Source organism: Salmo trutta, chromosome 12 (assembly GCF_901001165.1).
Source record: "Salmo trutta chromosome 12, fSalTru1.1, whole genome shotgun sequence".
Lineage (NCBI taxonomy): Eukaryota > Metazoa > Chordata > Actinopteri > Salmoniformes > Salmonidae > Salmo > Salmo trutta.
The window spans coordinates 44663360-44683452 of record NC_042968.1 but is presented as its reverse complement, the minus strand read 5'-3'; positions in this window follow the sequence as shown (position 1 = coordinate 44683452).

The following is a 20093-nucleotide window of genomic DNA, read 5'->3' as shown; positions in this document are numbered from 1 at the left end:
CTAGGGTGGGTATGAAGGATAGATACCTAGAGTGGGTATAAAGGACTGGTACTTAGAGTGGGTATGAAGGATAGGTACCTAGAGTGGGTATGAAGGATAGATACCTAGAGTGGGTATGAAGGATAGGCACCTAGAGTGGGTATGAAGGACTGGTACCTAGAGTGGGTATGAAGGATAGGTACCTAGAGTGGGTATGAAGGATAGGTACCTAGAGTGGGTATGAAGGATAGGTACCTAGAGTGGGTATGAAGGATAGGTACCTAGAGTGGGTATGAAGGATAGATACCTAGAGTGGGTATGAAGGATAGGTACCTAGAGTGGGTATGAAGGATAGATACCTAGAGTGGGTATGAAGGATAGGTACCTAGAGTGGGTATGAAGGATTGATACCTAGAGTGAGTATGAAGGATAGGTACCTAAGAGTGGGTATGAAGGATAGATACCTAGAGTGGGTATGAAGGATAGGTACTTAGAGTGGGTATGAAGGATAGATACCTAGAGTGGGTATGAAGGATAGGTACTTAGAGTGGGTATGAAGGATAGGTACCTAGAGTGGGTATGAAGGATAGATACCTAGAGTGGGTATGAAGGACCGGTACCTAGAGTGGGTATGAAGGATAGATACCTAGAGTGGGTATGAAGGATAGGTACCTAGAGTGGGTATGAAGGATAGATACCTAGAGTGGGTATGAAGGACCGGTACCTAGAGTGGGTGTGAAAGACTGGTACCTAGAGTGGGTTTGAAGGACCGGTACCTAGAGTGGGTATGAAGGATAGATACCTAGAGTGGGTATGAAGGATAGATATCAAGAGTGGGTATGAAGGATAGGTACTTAGAGGGGGTATGAAGGACCGGTACCTAGAGTGGGTACGAAGGATAGATACCTAGAGTGGGTATGAAGGATAGATACCTAGAGTGGGTATGAAGGACCGGTACCTAGAGTGGGTACGAAGGATAGATACCTAGAGTGGGTACGAAGGATAGATACCTAGAGTGGGTATGAAGGATAGATACCTAGAGTGGGTATGAAGGATAGATACCTAGAGTGGGTATGAAGGACTGGCACCTAGAGTGGGTATGAAGGATAGATACCTAGAGTGGGTATGAAGGATAGATATCTAGAGTGGGTATGAAGGATAGGTACTTAGAGGGGGTATGAAGGACCGGTACCTAGAGTGGGTACGAAGGATAGATACCTAGAGTGGGTATGAAGGATAGATACCTAGAGTGGGTATGAAGGACCGGTACCTAGAGTGGGTATGAAGGATAGATACCTAGAGTGGGTATGAAGGAAGAGGCAATACGTTACAAATTAAGTGATTTCTGGATCATTCTTTCTGACATACTCTCTCTCTGTTTCTATAGCTCTGTTTCTATAGCTCTGTTTCTATAGCTCTGTTTCTATAGCTCTGTTTCTATAGCTCTGTTTCTATAACTCTGTTTCTATAGCTCTGTTTCTATAGCTCTGTTTCTATAGCTCTGTTTCTATAACTCTGTTTCTATAGCTCTGTTTCTATAGCTCTGTTTCTATAACTCTGTTTCTATAGCTCTGTTTCTATAGCTCTGTTTCTATAGCTCTGTTTCTATAGCTCTGTTTCTATAACTCTGTTTCTATAGCTCTGTTTCTATAGCTCTGTTTCTATAACTCTGTTTCTATAGCTCTGTTTCTATATCTCTGTTTCTATAGATCTGTTTCTATAACTCTGTTTCTATAGCTCTGTTTCTATAGCTCTGTTTCTATAACTCTGTTTCTATAGCTCTGTTTCTATAGCTCTGTTTCTATATATCTGTTTCTATAGCTCTGTTTCTATAACTCTGTTTCTATAACTCTGTTCTATAACTCTATAACTCTGTTCTATAACTCTATAACTCTTTTTCTATAACTCTATAACTCTGTTTCTATAGCTCTGTTTCTATAACTCTATAACTCTGTTTCTATAGCTCTGTTTCTATAACTCTGTTTCTATAACTCTGTTTCTATAACTCTGTTTCTATAGATCTGTTTCTATAGCTCTGTTTCTATAACTGTATAACTCTGTTTCTATAACTCTGTTTCTATAACTCAATAACTCTGTTTCTATAGCTCTGTTTCTATAACTATAACTCTGTTTCTATAACTGTTTCTATAACTCTATAACTCTGTTTCTATAACTCTATAACTCAGTTTCTATAACTCTATAACTCTGTTTCTATAGCTCTGTTTCTATAACTCTGTTTCTATAACTCTATAACTCTGTTTCTATAACTCTGTTTCTATAACTCTATAACTCTGTTTCTATAGCTCTGTACTGATGCTGGAGTCTTGTGTTTGGGAAAATCAGAGTATAGCTTTAGTCTATGCCAATATGCCAGAGTAGATAGAATGGGTTGTTACTTTAAGTCTCTGTGTTTCTCGTAGGACATAAGAACCTGGCTTAAAGACTTAAAGTCCTTCCATCCATATGACATCAGCTGGAGAAAAGGAAGTAGGCTACCTGTTGAACCACCCGCTTACTGTGTTATCCCACAGTGTTGGTTACTTTACTGCAGTCACTTTTGCAATGAAAAAAAGACCCCAATAGCTTCATTTAGCTGTGTCCCTATAGCGGGGCACAATAGCCTGTGTCTATCATCCCTGAAGGGACAGATAGCGTGACTGTAAGGTCAACAATACATCAGTATAAAGCTAGTCTTTTATCATTGTTCCTGATGCAGTATGATTTAGGGCAGGGAATTACCAGGGACCTCTCCATACAATATCATCACCATGTTTAGCTACCGATACGATGATACCATATGTGTTGTGATTCTATATGTATTATGATTCAATACTGGGATTTTATTGCGATTCGATGTTCCAAACATATTGTTCACTATATGTCTGCTGTAGAGAGACCAGAGAGTAATGAGAAAAGTAGTTTTGATCAGTCAGGGAAATAAAAGTGTTGAAAACACATTGTCTCACTATTTAAAAGTTTGGGCGCAGGTACAGCCGACTAGCGCTAGCTAACGCTACCTACAGAAGCCAAAACACTTGGAGTCAAATATGGATATACACTACATGACCAAATGTGAACACCTGCTCTTCAAACAGCTCATTCCAAAATCATGGGCATTAATATGGAGTTGGTCCCCTCCCTTTGCTGCTATAACAGCCTCTGCTCTGCTTCGCAGCAGAGGCTTTCCACTAGATGTTGGAACATTGCTGTGAGGACTTGCTTCCATTCAGCCACAAGAGCATTAGTGAGGTCGGGCACTGATGTTGGGCAATTAGGCCTGGTTTGCTGTCGGCATTCCAATTCATCCCAAAGGTGTTCGATGGGGTTGAAGTCAGGGCTCTGTGCAGGCCAGTCAAGTTCTTCCTCACCGATCTCGACAAACCATTTCTGCATGGACCTTGCTTTGTGCACGGGGGCATTTTCATGCTGAAACAGGAAAGGGCCTTCCCCAAACTGTTGCCACAATGTTGGAACCACAGAATCGTCTAGAATGTCATTGTATGCTGTAGTGTTAAGATTTCCCTTCACTGGAACTTAGGGGCCTGAACCATGAAAAACAGCCCAGTCCATTATTACTCATCCAAACCCAGATTAGTCCCTCGGACTGCCAGATGGTGAAGCGTGATTCATTACTCCAGAGAATGCGTTTCCACTGCTCCAATGACGGCGAGCTTTACACCACTCCAGCTGACGCTTGGCATTGCACATGGTGATCTTAGGCTTGTGTGCGACTGCTCAGCCATGGAGACCCATTTCATGAAGCTCCCAACGAACAGTTCTTGTGTTGATGTTGCTTCCAGAGGCAGTTTGGAACTCTGTAGTGAGTGTTGCAACCGAGGACAGACGATTATTACGCGCTTCAGCACTCGGCGGTCCTGTTCTGAGAGCTTGTGTGGCCTACCATTGTTGGCTGATCCGTTTTTGCTCCTAGATGTTTCCGCTTCACAATAACAGCGCTTACAGTTGACCAGCTCTATCAGGGCAGAAATTTGACAAACTGGCTTGTTGGAAAGATGGCATCCTATGACGGTGCCACGTTAAATGTAACTGAGCTCTTCAGTAAGGCCATTCTACTGCCAATGTTTGTCTATGGAGATTGCATGGCTTTGTACTCTATTTTATACACCCCCCCATCACTACTACAAGTGACTGTACACCAATATGCCAGAGTAGATGAAATGTCTTTCTCTAAGTCCATACAAACCTTGATTCAGCTAGTCCATCATCCACATGACGTCACACAGAGATAATGGAAATCAGCCTGATTGTGATTCAATATGAGCAACATCAGTTGAACTTTAAATGTGGTATTCCACTGTGTTTACTATATAACATCAGTACTCAGTACCTGTAGAACTTTAAATGTGGTGTTCCACTGTGTTTACTATGTAACATCAGTACTCAGTACCTGTAGAACTTTAAATGTGGTGTTCCACTGTGTTTATTATGTAACATCAGTACTCAGTACCTGTAGAACTTTAAATGTGGTGTTCCACTGTGTTTACTATATAACATCAGTACTCAGTACCTGTAGAACTTTAAATGTGGTGTTCCACTGTGTTTACTATGTAACATCAGTACTCAGTACCTGTAGAACTTTAAATGTGGTATTCCACTGTGTTTACTATGTAACATCAGTACTCAGTACCTGTAGAACTTTAAATGTGGTGTTCCACTGTGTTTATTATGTAACATCAGTACTCAGTACCTGTAGAACTTTAAATGTGGTTTTCCACTGTGTTTACTATGTAACATCAGTACTCAGTACCTGTAGAACTTTAAATGTGGTGTTCCACTGTGTTTACTATGTAACATCAGTACTCAGTACCTGTAGAACTTTAAATGTGGTATTCCACTGTGTTTACTATGTAACATCAGTACTCAGTACCTGTAGAACTTTAAATGTGGTATTCCACTGTGTTTACTATGTAACATCAGTACTCAGTACCTGTAGAACTTTAAATGTGGTGTTCCACTGTGTTTACTATGTAACATCAGTACTCAGTACCTGTAGAACTTTAAATGTGGTGTTCCACTGTGTTTACTATATAACATCAGTACTCAGTACCTGTAGAACTTTAAATGTGGTGTTCCACTGTGTTTACTATATAACATCAGTACTCAGTACCTGTAGAACTTTAAATGTGGTGTTCCACTGTGTTTACTATATAACATCAGTACTCAGTACCTGTAGAACTTTAAATGTTGTGTTCCACTGTCTTTACTATGTAACATCAGTACTCAGTACCTGTAGAACTTTAAATGTGGTATTCCACTGTGTTTACTATGTAACATCAGTACTCAGTACCTGTAGAACTTTAAATGTGGTGTTCCACTGTGTTTACTATGTAACATCAGTACTCAGTACCTGTAGAACTTCAAATGTGGTATTCCACTGTGTTTACTATGTAACATCAGTACTCAGTACCTGTAGAACTTTAAATGTGGTGTTCCACTGTGTTTACTATGTAACATCAGTACTCAGTACCTGTAGAACTTTAAATGTGGTGTTCCACTGTGTTTACTATATAACATCAGTACTCAGTACCTGTAGAACTTTAAATGTGGTGTTCCACTGTGTTTACTATGTAACATCAGTACTCAGTACCTGTAGAACTTTAAATGTGGTATTCCACTGTCTTTACTATGTAACATCAGTACTCAGTACCTGTAGAACTTTAAATGTGGTGTTTCACTGTGTTTATTATGTAACATCAGTACTCAGTACCTGTAGATCTTTAAATGTGGTGTTCCACTGTGTTTATTATGTAACATCAGTACTCAGTACCTGTAGAACTTTAAATGTGGTGTTCCACTGTGTTTATTATGTAACATCAGTACTCAGTACCTGTAGAACTTTAAATGTGGTGTTCCACTGTGTTTACTATGTAACATCAGTACTCAGTACCTGTAGAACTTTAAATGTGGTGTTCCACTGTGTTTACTATGTAACATCAGTACTCAGTACCTGTAGAACTTTAAATGTGGTGTTCCACTGTGTTTACTATATAACATCAGTACTCAGTACCTGTAGAACTTTAAATGTGGTGTTCCACTGTGTTTACTATATAACATCAGTACTCAGTACCTGTAGAACTTTAAATGTTGTGTTCCACTGTGTTTACTATATAACATCAGTACTCAGTACCTGTAGAACTTTAAATGTGGTGTTCCACTGTCTTTACTATGTAACATCAGTACTCAGTACCTGTAGAACTTTAAATGTGGTATTCCACTGTGTTTACTATGTAACATCAGTACTCAGTACCTGTAGAACTTTAAATGTGGTGTTCCACTGTGTTTATTATGTAACATCAGTACTCAGTACCTGTAGAACTTCAAATGTGGTATTCCACTGTGTTTACTATGTAACATCAGTACTCAGTACCTGTAGAACTTTAAATGTGGTGTTCCACTGTGTTTACTATGTAACATCAGTACTCAGTACCTGTAGAACTTTAAATGTGGTGTTCCACTGTGTTTACTATATAACATCAGTACTCAGTACCTGTAGAACTTTAAATGTGGTGTTCCACTGTGTTTACTATGTAACATCAGTACTCAGTACCTGTAGAACTTTAAATGTGGTATTCCACTGTCTTTACTATGTAACATCAGTACTCAGTACCTGTAGAACTTTAAATGTGGTGTTCCACTGTGTTTATTATGTAACATCAGTAATCAGTACATGTAGAACTTTAAATGTGGTGTTCCACTGTGTTTATTATGTAACATCAGTACTCAGTACCTGTAGAACTTTAAATGTGGTGTTCCACTGTGTTTATTATGTAACATCAGTACTCAGTACCTGTAGAACTTTAAATGTGGTGTTCCACTGTGTTTACTATGTAACATCAGTACTCAGTACCTGTAGAACTTTAAACGTGGTGTTCCACTGTGTTTACTATGTAACATCAGTACTCAGTACCTGTAGAACTTTAAACGTGGTGTTCCACTGTGTTTACTATGTAACATCAGTACTCAGTACCTGTAGAACTTTAAACGTGGTGTTCCACTGTGTTTACTATGTAACATCAGTACTCAGTACCTGTAGAACTTTAAATGTGGTGTTCCACTGTGTTTACTATGTAACATCAGTACTCAGTACCTGTAGAACTTTAAATGTTGTGTTCCACTGTGTTTACTATGTAACATCAGTACTCAGTACCTGTAGAACTTTAAATGTGGTATTCCACTGTGTTTACTATGTAACATCAGTACTCAGTACCTGTAGAACTTTAAATGTGGTGTTCCACTGTGTTTACTATGTAACATCAGTACTCAGTACCTGTAGAACTTTAAATGTGGTGTTCCACTGTGTTTACTATATAACATCAGTACTCAGTACCTGTAGAACTTTAAATGTGGTGTTCCACTGTGTTTACTATGTAACATCAGTACTCAGTACCTGTAGAACTTTAAATGTGGTATTCCACTGTGTTTACTATGTAACATCAGTACTCAGTACCTGTAGAACTTTAAATGTGGTGTTCCACTGTGTTTATTATTGTAACATCAGTACTCAGTACCTGTAGAACTTTAAATGTGGTGTTCCACTGTGTTTACTATGTAACATCAGTACTCAGTACCTGTAGAACTTTAAACGTGGTGTTCCACTGTGTTTACTATGTAACATCAGTACTCAGTACCTGTAGAACTTTAAATGTGGTGTTCCTCTGTGTTTACTATGTAACATCAGTACTCAGTACCTGTAGAACTGTAAATGTGGTGTTCCACTGTGTTTATTATGTAACATCAGTACTCAGTACCTGTAGAACTTTAAATGTGGTGTTCCACTGTGTTTATTATGTAACATCAGTACTCAGTACCTGTAGAACTTTAAATGTGGTGTTCCACTGTGTTTACTATGTAACATCAGTACTCAGTACCTGTAGAACTTTAAATGTGGTGTTCCACTGTGTTTACTATATAACATCGGTACTCAGTACCTGTAGAACTTTAAATGTCGTGTTCCACTGTGTTTACTATATAACATCGGTACTCAGTACCTGTAGAACTTTAAATGTGGTGTTCTACTGTGTTTACTATATAACATCAGTACTCAGTACCTGTAGAACTTTAAATGTGGTATTCCACTGTGTTTATTATGTAACATCAGTACTCAGTACCTGTAGAACTTTAAATGTGGTGTTCCACTGTCTTTACTATGTAACATCAGTACTCAGTACCTGTAGAACTTTAAATGTGGTATTCCACTGTGTTTACTATGTAACATCAGTACTCAGTACCTGTAGAACTTTAAATGTGGTGTTCCACTGTGTTTACTATATAACATCAGTACTCAGTACCTGTAGAACTTTAAATGTGGTATTCCACTGTGTTTACTATGTAACATCAGTACTCAGTACCTGTAGAACTTTAAATGTGGTATTCCACTGTGTTTACTATGTAACATCAGTACTCAGTACCTGTAGAACTTTAAATGTGGTGTTCCACTGTGTTTACTATGTAACATCAGTACTCAGTACCTGTAGAACTTTAAACGTGGTGTTCCACTGTGTTTATTATGTAACATCAGTACTCAGTACCTGTAGAACTTTAAATGTGGTGTTCCACTGTGTTTACTATGTAACATCAGTACTCAGTACCTGTAGAACTTTAAATGTGGTGTTCCACTGTGTTTACTATGTAACATCAGTACTCAGTACCTGTAGAACTTTAAATGTGGTGTTCCACTGTGTTTATTATGTAACATCAGTACTCAGTACCTGTAGAACTTTAAATGTGGTGTTCCACTGTGTTTACTATATAACATCAGTACTCAGTACCTGTAGAACTTTAAATGTGGTGTTCCACTGTGTTTACTATGTAAGAACTTTAAATGTGGTATTCCACTGTGTTTACTATGTAACATCAGTACTCAGTACCTGTAAATGTGCGGGGGCACCGGTTAGTTGAGGTAATATGTACATGTAGGTAGAGTTATTAAAGTGACAATGCATAGATGATAGCAACAGAAAGTAGCAGCAGTGTAAAGAAGGGGGGGCAAAGCAAATAGTCTGGGTAGCCATTTGATTAGCTGTTCAGGAGTCTTATGGCTCGGGGGTAGAAGCTGTTTAGAAGCCTCTTGGACCTAGACTTGTTGCTCCGGTAACGCTTGCCATGCGGTAGCAGAGAGAACAGTCTATGACTAGGGTGGCTGGAGTCTGACAATTTTTAGGGCCTTCCTCTGACACCGCCTGGTGTAGAGGTCCTGGATGGCAGGAAGCTTGGCCCCAGTGATGTACTGGGCCGTTCGCACTACCCTCTGTAGTGCCTTGCTGTCGGAGGCCTAACAGTTGCCATACCAGGCAGTGATGCAACCAGTCAGGATGCTCTCGATGGTGCAGCTGTAGAACCTTTTGAGGATCTGAGGACCCATGCCAATCAGTCTCCTGAGCCTCAGTCTCCTGAGGGGGAATAGGTTTTGTCGTGCCCTCTTGTTTACTATGTAACATCAGTACCTGTAGAACCAACTTTTGATGTGGTATTCAACTGTGTTTAAACTGTGTTTCGTTCGGACTGAAAAAGGCACCCAATGGCATCATTTAGCAGACAGACAGATGGGTGCTGATCTGTGTCTCTCTGTGTGTGTGTCTCAAGCTGGCACAGCCCGTCTGTAGAAGCAGAGTTATTTATCAAGGTTAGCTGATGCAGTCGTGGCTAATTAACACTCCCCAGTTTCTCACCAGCACTCTCAGTTAACACCTAAAGATCACAGTACAGCATTGGCTGTCAGGAATTAGGAACAGCAAGCAATTTACCTGATTGATCTGAAAGCTAAGCACCCTCTACGTACTCCACTGATCTCTCTCTCTCTCTCTCTCTCTCTCTCTCTCTCTCTCTCTCTCTCTCTCTCTCTCTCTCTCTCTCTCTCTGTGTGTCTCTCTCTCTCTTTCTCTTTCTCTCTCTTTCTTTCTCTCTGTCTCTCTCTCTCTCTCTCTGTCTCTCTCTCTTTCTATGTCTCTCTCTCTCTCTATGTCTCTGTCTCTGTCTCTATGTCCCTCTCTCTCTTTCTCTGTCTCTCTCTCTCTCTCTCTCTCTCTCTCTCTCTTTCTCTCTCTTTCTCTGTCTCTCTCTTTCTTTCTCTCTGTCTCTGTCTCTCTCTCTGTCTCTCTCTCTCTCTTTCTATGTCTCGCTCTCTCTATGTCTCTGTCTCAATGTCTCTCTCTCTCTTTGTCTCTCTCTCTGTCTCTCTGTCTCTGTCTCTCTCTCTGTCTCTCTCTGTCTCTCTCTGTCTCTCTCTCTCTTTCTGTTTCTCTCTGTCTGTGGTATAGCTAAGGCAACAAGTGTTGAATAAATAATATTCTGAGACATGTCTCTGACTTCACTGTGTTCACATCAACTCCCTGAATTAGTTTTAACTGTAAAGTATTTAGCCTAACTAACATTAAAACCTGTTTGATCTAGGGGGCAGTATTGAGAATTTTGGAAAAAAATATGTGCCCATTTTTAACTGCCTCCTACACCAACTCAGAAGCTAGAATATGCATATTATTGTTCAGGTTTGGATAGAAAACACTCTGAATTTTCTAAAACAGTTTGAATGGTGTCTGTAAGTATAACAAAACTCATATTGCAGGCAAAAACCTGTGAAAAATAGATTTAAAAAAAAGTGAATTTTGTGACTGTACTATTTAGTGTCATTGTTTTATAGATACCATAGTGAGAAAGGATTCAGTTCGCAACTCCTACGGATTCCACTAGATGTCAACGATCTTTATAAAGTTGTTTGAAGCATCTGTGATGAATACAGACCGAATTAGAATGCTTGGAAGTTGACACGTCATCACTTCATTTTTTGCACCTGCGCATAAATCTGAGAAGAGTGTCTTTGTCATAATCGTTTATTCTAGACACTTGATAGGTTGTGTGAAAATATTATTGATGTTTACTGATGTTTCACGTTAAAAATGGACCAAAAGATTAATGCTAAACAACGTTTGACATGTTTGAACAAACGTAAATAGATTATTTACTAGGTTTTTTTTAGCTTTTCGGCGTGACTTTACACAACCCACCACATTTTGTGGGAGCCTACTGAACGCTAACTATTTGGTGTTATTTGGACATAAATTATGAACTTTGTCAAAAGAAACCACATTTGTTCTGGACCTGGGATCCCTGGCAGCGCCTTCTGATGGAGATAATCAAAGGTAAGGGGATATTTACAATGTTATTATCGATATTAGAAGATGCTAACTGTATAGCTTAGCTTATAGCTTAGCTTATTGTTAATAGCATAGTACCACGTTTATTGCAAAATGTGATTTCCCAGTAAAGTTATTTTGAGATCTGGCCATTCGGTAGCAATTACGAGATGATAATATATTATTCTTTGAATGACAATATTATAATTTACCAATGTTTTCGAATAGTAATTCCGTGATTTGTAATGCTGGATTCACTGGGAGCATTCGAGCCGAAAAAAATTCTGAATTTCACCGCGACTGTAAATGCTGTTTTTGGATATAAATATGAACTTGATGGAACTAAAAATGCATGGATTGTATAACATAATGTCCTATGAGTGTCATCTGATGCAGATTGTCAAAGGTAAGTGCATAATTCTAGCTAGTTTTCTGTCTGTTGATGCCCTTCTTTGAATTGGCTAAACTTTACACACAGCTATTGTCAATGTACTCTCCTAACATAACCTAACTTTATGCATTCTCCGTAAAGCCTTTGAAATTCGGACAGCGTGGTTAGATTTAGGAGATATATCTTTCAAATGGAGGAAAATAGTTGATTATTTGATTATTTGAAATGATTACTCTTGCAGTTTTGAATTCCCCGCCATGGTCACATGACAATGAATCCCAATACCGGGATAAGATCGGGATAAGATCCTCAACTACACTTTCTCAGTCTGTAGTTAATGAGGGATATTCTATATAAAATCACCCAGCAGATCAAGTCATGCTACTCCTCCTTACGTTGGAACAAATGTTTTAGATAGTATTGGACGTGTTTATTAAAGACCAAAACACAGATGGACAAGTGTGAAAAGGCCACTTGAGGCTAACAGTCAGGAACAGCAAGCGAGGCAGCGCTATCTGAAGTAGAGCGTTCATTCTATCAGTACCAACTGAAGAACCAATTGAGATAATGTTCAATGTCCTACGTGGTTCCCTGAATCGTTGCTCTACGTGGTTCCCTGAATCGTTGCTCTACATGGTTCCCTGAATTGTTGCCTGAATTGTTGCTCTACGTGGTTCCCTGATTCGTTGCTCTACGTGGTTCCCTGAATCGTTGCTCTACATGGTTCCCTGAATCGTTGCTCTACGTGGTTCCCTGAATCGTTGCTCTACATGGTTCCCTGAATCATTCCCTGAATCGTTGCTCAACATGGTTCCCTGAATCGTTCAGTGAATCGTTGCTCTACGTGGTTCCCTGAATCGTTGCTCCACGTTGTTCCCTGAATCATTCCCTGAATCGTTGCTCTACATGGTTCCTTGAATTGTTGCTCTACGTGGTTCCCTGAATCATTCCCTGAATCGTTGCTCTATGTGATTCCCTGAATCGTTGTCCTACATGGTTCACTGAATCGTTGCCATATTTATTAGAGGCACTTCAAAAGTCCAGGGCCTCTTTTACATGTTCACTTTACTTACAGAAATGTGTTCTTGCAACATGAGGAACACACTGTGTTAGGCTGTAGCAGGGCTCTCCAACCTTTTCTATCGTGATGAGAGCTACTTTTAAAAATGAAACATGTCGTGAGCTATATCTTTTTTTAAAGCTTTCAAATAGGGGCATCCTCCTTTACCCTGCAACTTTTCCCCGGCATTCTCCTTTACCCTGTGACTCTTCCCCGGCATTCTCCTTTACCCTGCAACTCTTCCCTGACATTCTTCTTTACCCTGCGACTCTTCCCCGGCATTCTCCTTTACCGTGCAACGCTTCCCCGACATTCTTTACCCTGCGACTCTTCCCCGACATTCTCCTTTACCCTGCGACTCTTCCCCGGCATTCTCCTTTACCCTGCAACTCTTCCCCAGCATTCTCCTTTACCCTGTGACTCTTCCCCAGCATTCTCCTTTACCCTGCGACTCTTCCCCAGCATTCTCCTTTACCTTGCGACTCTTCCCCAGCATTCTCCTTTACCCTGCGACTCTTCCCCAGCATTCTCCTTTACCCTGCGACTCTTCCCCGGCATTCTCCTTTACCCTGCAACTCTTCCCTGACATTCTTCTTTACCCTGCGACTCTTCCCCGGCATTCTCCTTTACCGTGCAACTCTTCCCCGACATTCTTTACCCTGCGACTCTTCCCCGACATTCTCCTTTACCCTGCGACTCTTCCCCGGCATTCTCCTTTACCCTGCAACTCTTCCCCAGCATTCTCCTTTACCCTGTGACTCTTCCCAGCATTCTCCTTTACCCTGCGACTCTTCCCCAGCATTCTCCTTTACCTTGCGACTCTTCCCCAGCATTCTCCTTTACCCTGCGACTCTTCCCCAGCATTCTCCTTTACCCTGCGACTCTTCCCCGGCATTCTCCTTTACCCTGCGACTCTTCCCCGGCATTCTCCTTTACCCTGCGACTCTTCCCCGGCATTCTCCTTTACCCTGCGACTCTTCCCCAGCATTCTCCTTTACCCTGCGACTCTTCCCCGACATTCTCCTTTACCCTGCGACTCTTCCCCAGCATTCTCCTTTACCCTGCGACTCTTCCCCGGCATTCTCCTTTACCCTGCGACTCTTCCCCAGCATTCTCCTTTACCCTGTGACTCTTCCCCGGCATTCTCCTTTACCCTGTGACTCTTCCCTGGGTTCTTGGTGTAGAAGAGATGATTTGTCGTTCAGTACCTGGTAAAATAGTGGTTCATAAACAGGATTTGGCATGACATGCCCCACAACATTCTCTTTTATATTTTCCTGAATTCTGTTTTATTTTTTTCTGGTTTTGGATGATTATTTCTTTACTCTCAATATGCCAATTATTCATAGAAATCAATTATTCAACGGGAATCACTAGCATCGCTAAGTGGCTACATACAGAGGGAGGGACAAACCTGCTCACCAAACAGACTAACCTAACGTAGCAGGTGTAAAAACACACCTGAGTGGAGTTACCACATCTGTTTTTCAGTCAATTCTTTTTCTGTGTTCTCATCAAACCACATCACATTTAGAAGTCTATTCACTAATGTTTCATGCCTCTGACCTGCCTCTGACCTGCCTCTGACCTGCCGTAATGATTTGTGATGGTGTAATAGCCTACAGTTTTGTTGACATTTTGTTTAAATGATTGGCTCATGATTTACTGGATACACCATCCAAAGTGTAATGAATAACTTCACCATGTTCAACGGGATATTCAATGGGTTCTTATTTATAATGAATAACTTCACCATGTTTACATTTACGTCATTTAGCAGACTCTCTTATCCAGAGCGACTTACAGTAGTGAATGCATACATTTCATACATTTTTTTTCTCCGTACTGGTCCCCCGTGGGAATCTAACCCACAACACTGGCGTTGCAAACACCATGCTCTACCAACTGAGCCACACGGGACCACATTCAATGGGATATTCAATGGGTTGTTATTTATAATGAATAACTTCACCATGTTCAACGGGATATTCAATGGGTTCTTATTTATAATTGTTTTCACCCATTAGGTGCCCTTCTTTGCGAGGCGTTGGAAAATCTCCCTGGTCTTTCCGAGGCGTTGGAAAATCTCCCTGGTCTTTGCGAGGCGTTGGAAAATCTCCCTGGTCTTTGCGAGGCGTTGGAAAATCTCCCTGGTCTTTGCGAGGTGATGGAAAACCTCCCTGGTCTTTGCGAGGCGATGGAAAATCTCCCTGGTCTTTGCGAGGCGATGGAAAATCTCCCTGGTCTTTGCGAGGCGTTGGAAAATCTCCCTGGTCTTTGCGAGGCGATGGAAAATCTCCCTGGTCTTTGCGAGGCGATGGAAAATCTCCCTGGTCTTTGCGAGGCGATAGAAAATTTCCCTGGTCTTTCCGAGGCGTTGGAAAATCTCCCTGGTCTTTGCGAGGCGTTGGAAAATCTCCCTGGTCTTTGCGAGGCGATGGGAAATCTCCCTGGTCTTTGCGAGGCGATGGAAAATCTCCCTGGTCTTTGCGAGGCGTTGGAAAATCTCCCTGGTCTTTGCGAGGCGATGGAAAATCTCCCTGGTCTTTGCGAGGCGATGGAAAATCTCCCTGGTCTTTGCGAGGCGTTGGAAAATCTCCCTGGTCTTTGCGAGGCGATGGAAAATCTCCCTGGTCTTTGCGAGGCGATGGAAAATCTCCCTGGTCTTTGCGAGGCGTTGGAAAATCTCCCTGGTCTTTGCGAGGCGATGGAAAATCTCCCTGGTCTTTGCGAGGCGTTGGAAAATCTCCCTGGTCTTTGTGGTTAAATCTGTGTTTCAAATTCACTGCTCGACTGAGGGACCTTACTGATAATTGTATGTGTGGGGTACAAAGATGAGGTATTCATTCAAAAATCTTCTTAAATACTATTATTGCACACAGAGTGAGTCCATGCAACTTCTTATATGACTTGTTAAACCCATTTTTACTCCTGAACCTATTTAGGCTTGGCATAACAAAGTGGTTGAATACTTATTGACTCAAGACATTTCAACTTTTCATTTTTCATTCAAGAAGAATTATAATGGGAAACATAATTACACTTTGACATTATGGGATATTGTGTGTAGGACAGTAACAAAACATTTGAATTTTAATACATTTTAAATTCAGGCTGTAACACAGCAAATTGTGGAAAAAGTCAAGGAGTGTGAATACTTTCTGAAGGCCCTGTACCTGTTGGAGACGCCTGGGCTGTTGGAGACCCCTGGGCTGTTGGAGACCCCTGGGCTGTTGGAAACCCCTGGGCTATAGCCTACTAGTACCTGTTGGAGACCCCTGGGCTGTTGGAGACCCCTGGGCTGTTGGAAACCCCTGGGCTATAGCCTACTAGTACCTGTTGGAGACCCCTGGGCTGTTGGAGACCCCTGGGCTGTTGGAAACCCCTGGGCTATAGCCTACTAGTACCTGTTGGAGACCCCTGGGCTGTTGGAGACCCCTGGGCTATAGCCTACTAGTACCTGTTGGAGACCCCTGGGCTGTTGGAGGCCCCTGGGCTGTTGGAGACCCCTGGGCTGTTGGAGACCCCTGGGCTATAGCCTACTAGTACCTGTTGGAGACCCCTGGGCTGTTGGAGCCCCCTGGGCTATAGCCTACTAGTACCTGTTGGAGACCCCTGGGCTGTTGGAGACCCCTGGGCTGTTGGAGACCCCTGGGCTATAGCCTACTAGTACCTGTTGGAGACCCCTGGGCTGTTGGAGACCCCTGGGCTGTTGGAGACCCCTGGGCTATAGCCTACTAGTACCTGTTGGAGACTCCTGGGCTGTTGGAGACTCCTGGGCTGTTGGAGACCCCTGGGCTATAGTCTACTAGGACCTGTTGGAGACCCCTGGGCTATAGTCTACTAGGACCTGTTGGAGACCCCTGGGCTATAGTTTACTAGGACCTGTTGGAGATCCCTGGGCTATAGTCTACTAGGACCTGTTGGAGACCCCTGGGCTATAGTCTACTAGGACCTGTTGGAGACCCTGGGCTATAGTCTACTAGGACCTGTTGGAGACCCCTGGGCTATAGTCTACTAGGACCTGTTGGAGACCCCTGGGCTATAGTCTACTAGGACCTGTTGGAGACCCCTGGGCTATAGTCTACTAGGACCTGTTGGAGACCCCTGGGCTATAGTCTACTAGGACCTGTTGGAGACCCCTGGGCTATAGTCTACTAGGACCTGTTGGAGACCCCTGGGCTATAGTCTACTAGGACCTGTTGGAAACCCCTGGGCTATAGTCTACTAGGACCTGTTGGAGACCCCTGGGCTAAAGTCTACTAGGACCTGTTGAAACCCCTGGGCTATAGTCTACTAGGACCTGTTGGAGACCCCTGGGCTATAGTCTACTAGGACCTGTTGAAACCCCTGGGCTATAGTCTACTAGGACCTGTTGGAGACCCCTGGGCTATAGCCAACTAGTACCTGTAGTATGTAGTTCAGTTCTCTGTAGGTCATTATCACACAGTATTTAGTTCAGTTCTCTGCAGCCCGTCACTGTAAAGTATTGTTTGTTTTGTGACACACGTCTTTCAGAGCTCTGTGTTTCCCGTGATTGTCTCCTCCCGTGTATGATAGTTTTGCCTGCCTCACTAATGACACATTCTGCCTATTCCTTGCCTGTGCTTTAGCCTATTGGATTTCCTGTTCTCTACCTATTGCCTGATCTCCTGGACTATGTTACTAGCCTTTTCCCCTGTCTGTACTGTTGCCCATTTGGAGTCCCTGTGTATGACCTTCTGCCTGCCCCTGGACCCAGCTACCTGTCTCCTCCTGTGTATGACCTTCTGCCTGCCCCTGGACCCAGCTACCTGTCTCCTCCTGTGTATGACCTTCTGCCTGCCCCTGGACCCAGCTACCTGCCTCCTCCTGTGTATGACCTTCTGCCTGCCCCTGGACCCAGCTACCTGCCCCTGGACCCAGCTACCTGCCCCTGGACCCAGCTCCCTGCCTCCTCCTGTGTATGACCTTCTGCCTGCCCCTGGACCCAGCTACCTGCCTCCTCCTGTGTATGATCTTCTGCCTGCCCCTGGACCCAGCTACCTGCCTCCTCCTGTGTATGACCTTCTGCCTGCCCCTGGACCCAGCTACCTGCCCCTGGACCCAGCTACCTGCCCCTGGACCCAGCTCCCTGCCTCCTCCTGTGTATGACCTTCTGCCTGCCCCTGGACCCAGCTCCCTGCCTCCTCCTGTATATGACCTTCTGCCTGCCCCTGGACCCAGCTACCTGCCTCCTCCTGTGTATGACCTTCTGCCTGCCCCTGGACCCAGCTACCTGCCTCCTCCTGTGTATGACCTTCTGCCTGCCCCTGGACCCAGCTGCCTGCCTCCTCCTGTGTATGACCTTCTGCCTGCCCCTGGACACAGCTACCTGCCTCCTCCTGTGGTCCTTTGCAATAAACACCTGCTGCTCCCTGTTCTTGAAACCAGCTCTCTGTCTCCCCTCGTATTCATTACAACTAGTTTTACATGTGTACCACAGTGAGTAGGGAGCGATGTGAGACACAACAAGGCCTGTTCTGTTGTGTCCTCTACAACCAGTGGTGATAATACGTACTGCTTAATGAACTGACTGACCCTGAACACCTTAGTGCTGTTCTCACAACAACTTTACCTTGAAGACGTGACTGAACTAACGGCCATGGACTTAGAGACCTCTCTGACGCACGCACACACACACACACACACACACACACACACACACACACACACACACACACACACACACACACACACACATACAAACACACACACACACACACACACACACACAGTCTTGTACAACTAAACTTGTGGGGACACACTATTGATTCCCATGCTAAATTCTATTTTCCTTAACTCTAACCATAACCTGAAAACATAAACCTAACCCTATCTCCTAACCCTAAACCTAATTCTAATCCTAACACTAATTCTAACCTTAACCCTAAACCCCCTAGAAATAGCATTTGACCTTGTGGAGACTGTCCCCAGTTGGTCCAATTTTTGTACGTTTACTATTCTTGTGGGGACCCACAAGTATAGTTAAACACGTCCAGACACACACACAGACAGACAGGCAGGCAGGCAGGCAGACAGACAGGCAGACAGGCAGACAGACAGGCAGACAGACGGACAGACAGACAGACAGACAGACAGACAGACAGACAGACAGACAGACAGGGAACATGACAAAGCCTCTAAGGAAACTTAAAGGAGAAGATGTTGTAGATATTGTACACATGATATTATCAGTCTGAACTCAATCTGTTTCCCCTATCCAGCTGTTCCATTCTGAACTAGATCCACAACTCAATCTGTTTCCCCCTATCCAGCTGTTCCATTCTGAACTAGATCCACAACTCAATCTGTTTCCCCTATCCAGCTGTTCCATTCTGAACTAGATCCACAACTCAATCTGTTTCCCCTATCCAGCTGTTCCATTCTGAACCTGATCCACAACTCAATCTCTTTCGCCTATCCAGCTGTTCCATTCTGAACTAGATCCACAACTCAATCTGTTTCCCCCTATCCAGCTGTTCCGTTCTGAGCTAGATCCACAACTCAATCCACAACTCAATCTGTTTCCCCCTATCCAGCTGTTCCATTCTGAACTAGATCCACAACTCAATCTGTTTCCCCTATCCAGCTGTTCCATTCTGAACTAGGTCCACAACTCAATCGGTTTCCCCTATCCAGCTGTTCCATTCTGAACTAGATCCACAACTCAATCTGTTTCCCCTATCCAGCTGTTCCATTCTGAACTAGATCCACAACTCAATCTGTTTCCCCTATCCAAATGTTCCATTCTCTGAGTTACCTGCTGCCTGTTGCTCGAGTCGCTATAAAATGGAAGATAATGTTGCGGATAATGTTTTGAAGATCTGCATCACTATCTTGAGAGATTTTCTTTTTCTAAAAGGACAGATTTGTTTGTTTTTGAAGCATTTGTCCATGTTTTTTCATAGCCCCCGTACTGCACAACAAGGGTGAGGAAGTGAATCTCTGGTTGGGTAGGTTTAAGTGAAATCACAACAACAACAAAAATTGTCTGGATCCTTATATGACATTTTATTTACATCACAAATAGAGAATTGGTTGTAAAAAAAAGCAACAATTCTCCTTTAACTTCTCCAGTTGCTGTGTTGAAAGAGAAACTATAAGAAATTAGATTCTCTACATCATTGGCTTCCTGGATCGTCTGGCACGTCTTGTGAAGTGACTGACTGTGCTGAGAGAATTGACAATGTTGTGCTTTGGAATAAAATGAGGTGACTAGTGAGTAAAGGCCATAGATATCCCATTGGATACACACTGGTTGAATCAACGTTGTTTCCACGTTGAACCTAACGGGGGGAATAGACGTAGAAATTGACGTCCGTGCCCGGTGGGATCTCCCTTGTTATACTTCATAACAAACAGAGAGGTATCTCTTAGTGTGCCTGCTGGGAAGAGTGTCTCTGGAGAGATGACAATACCTTATGTTAAAGCCTCGGTCAGCATTTCACTTACTTGTTTCACTTACTTGTTTCACTTACTTGTTCCTAAAAAA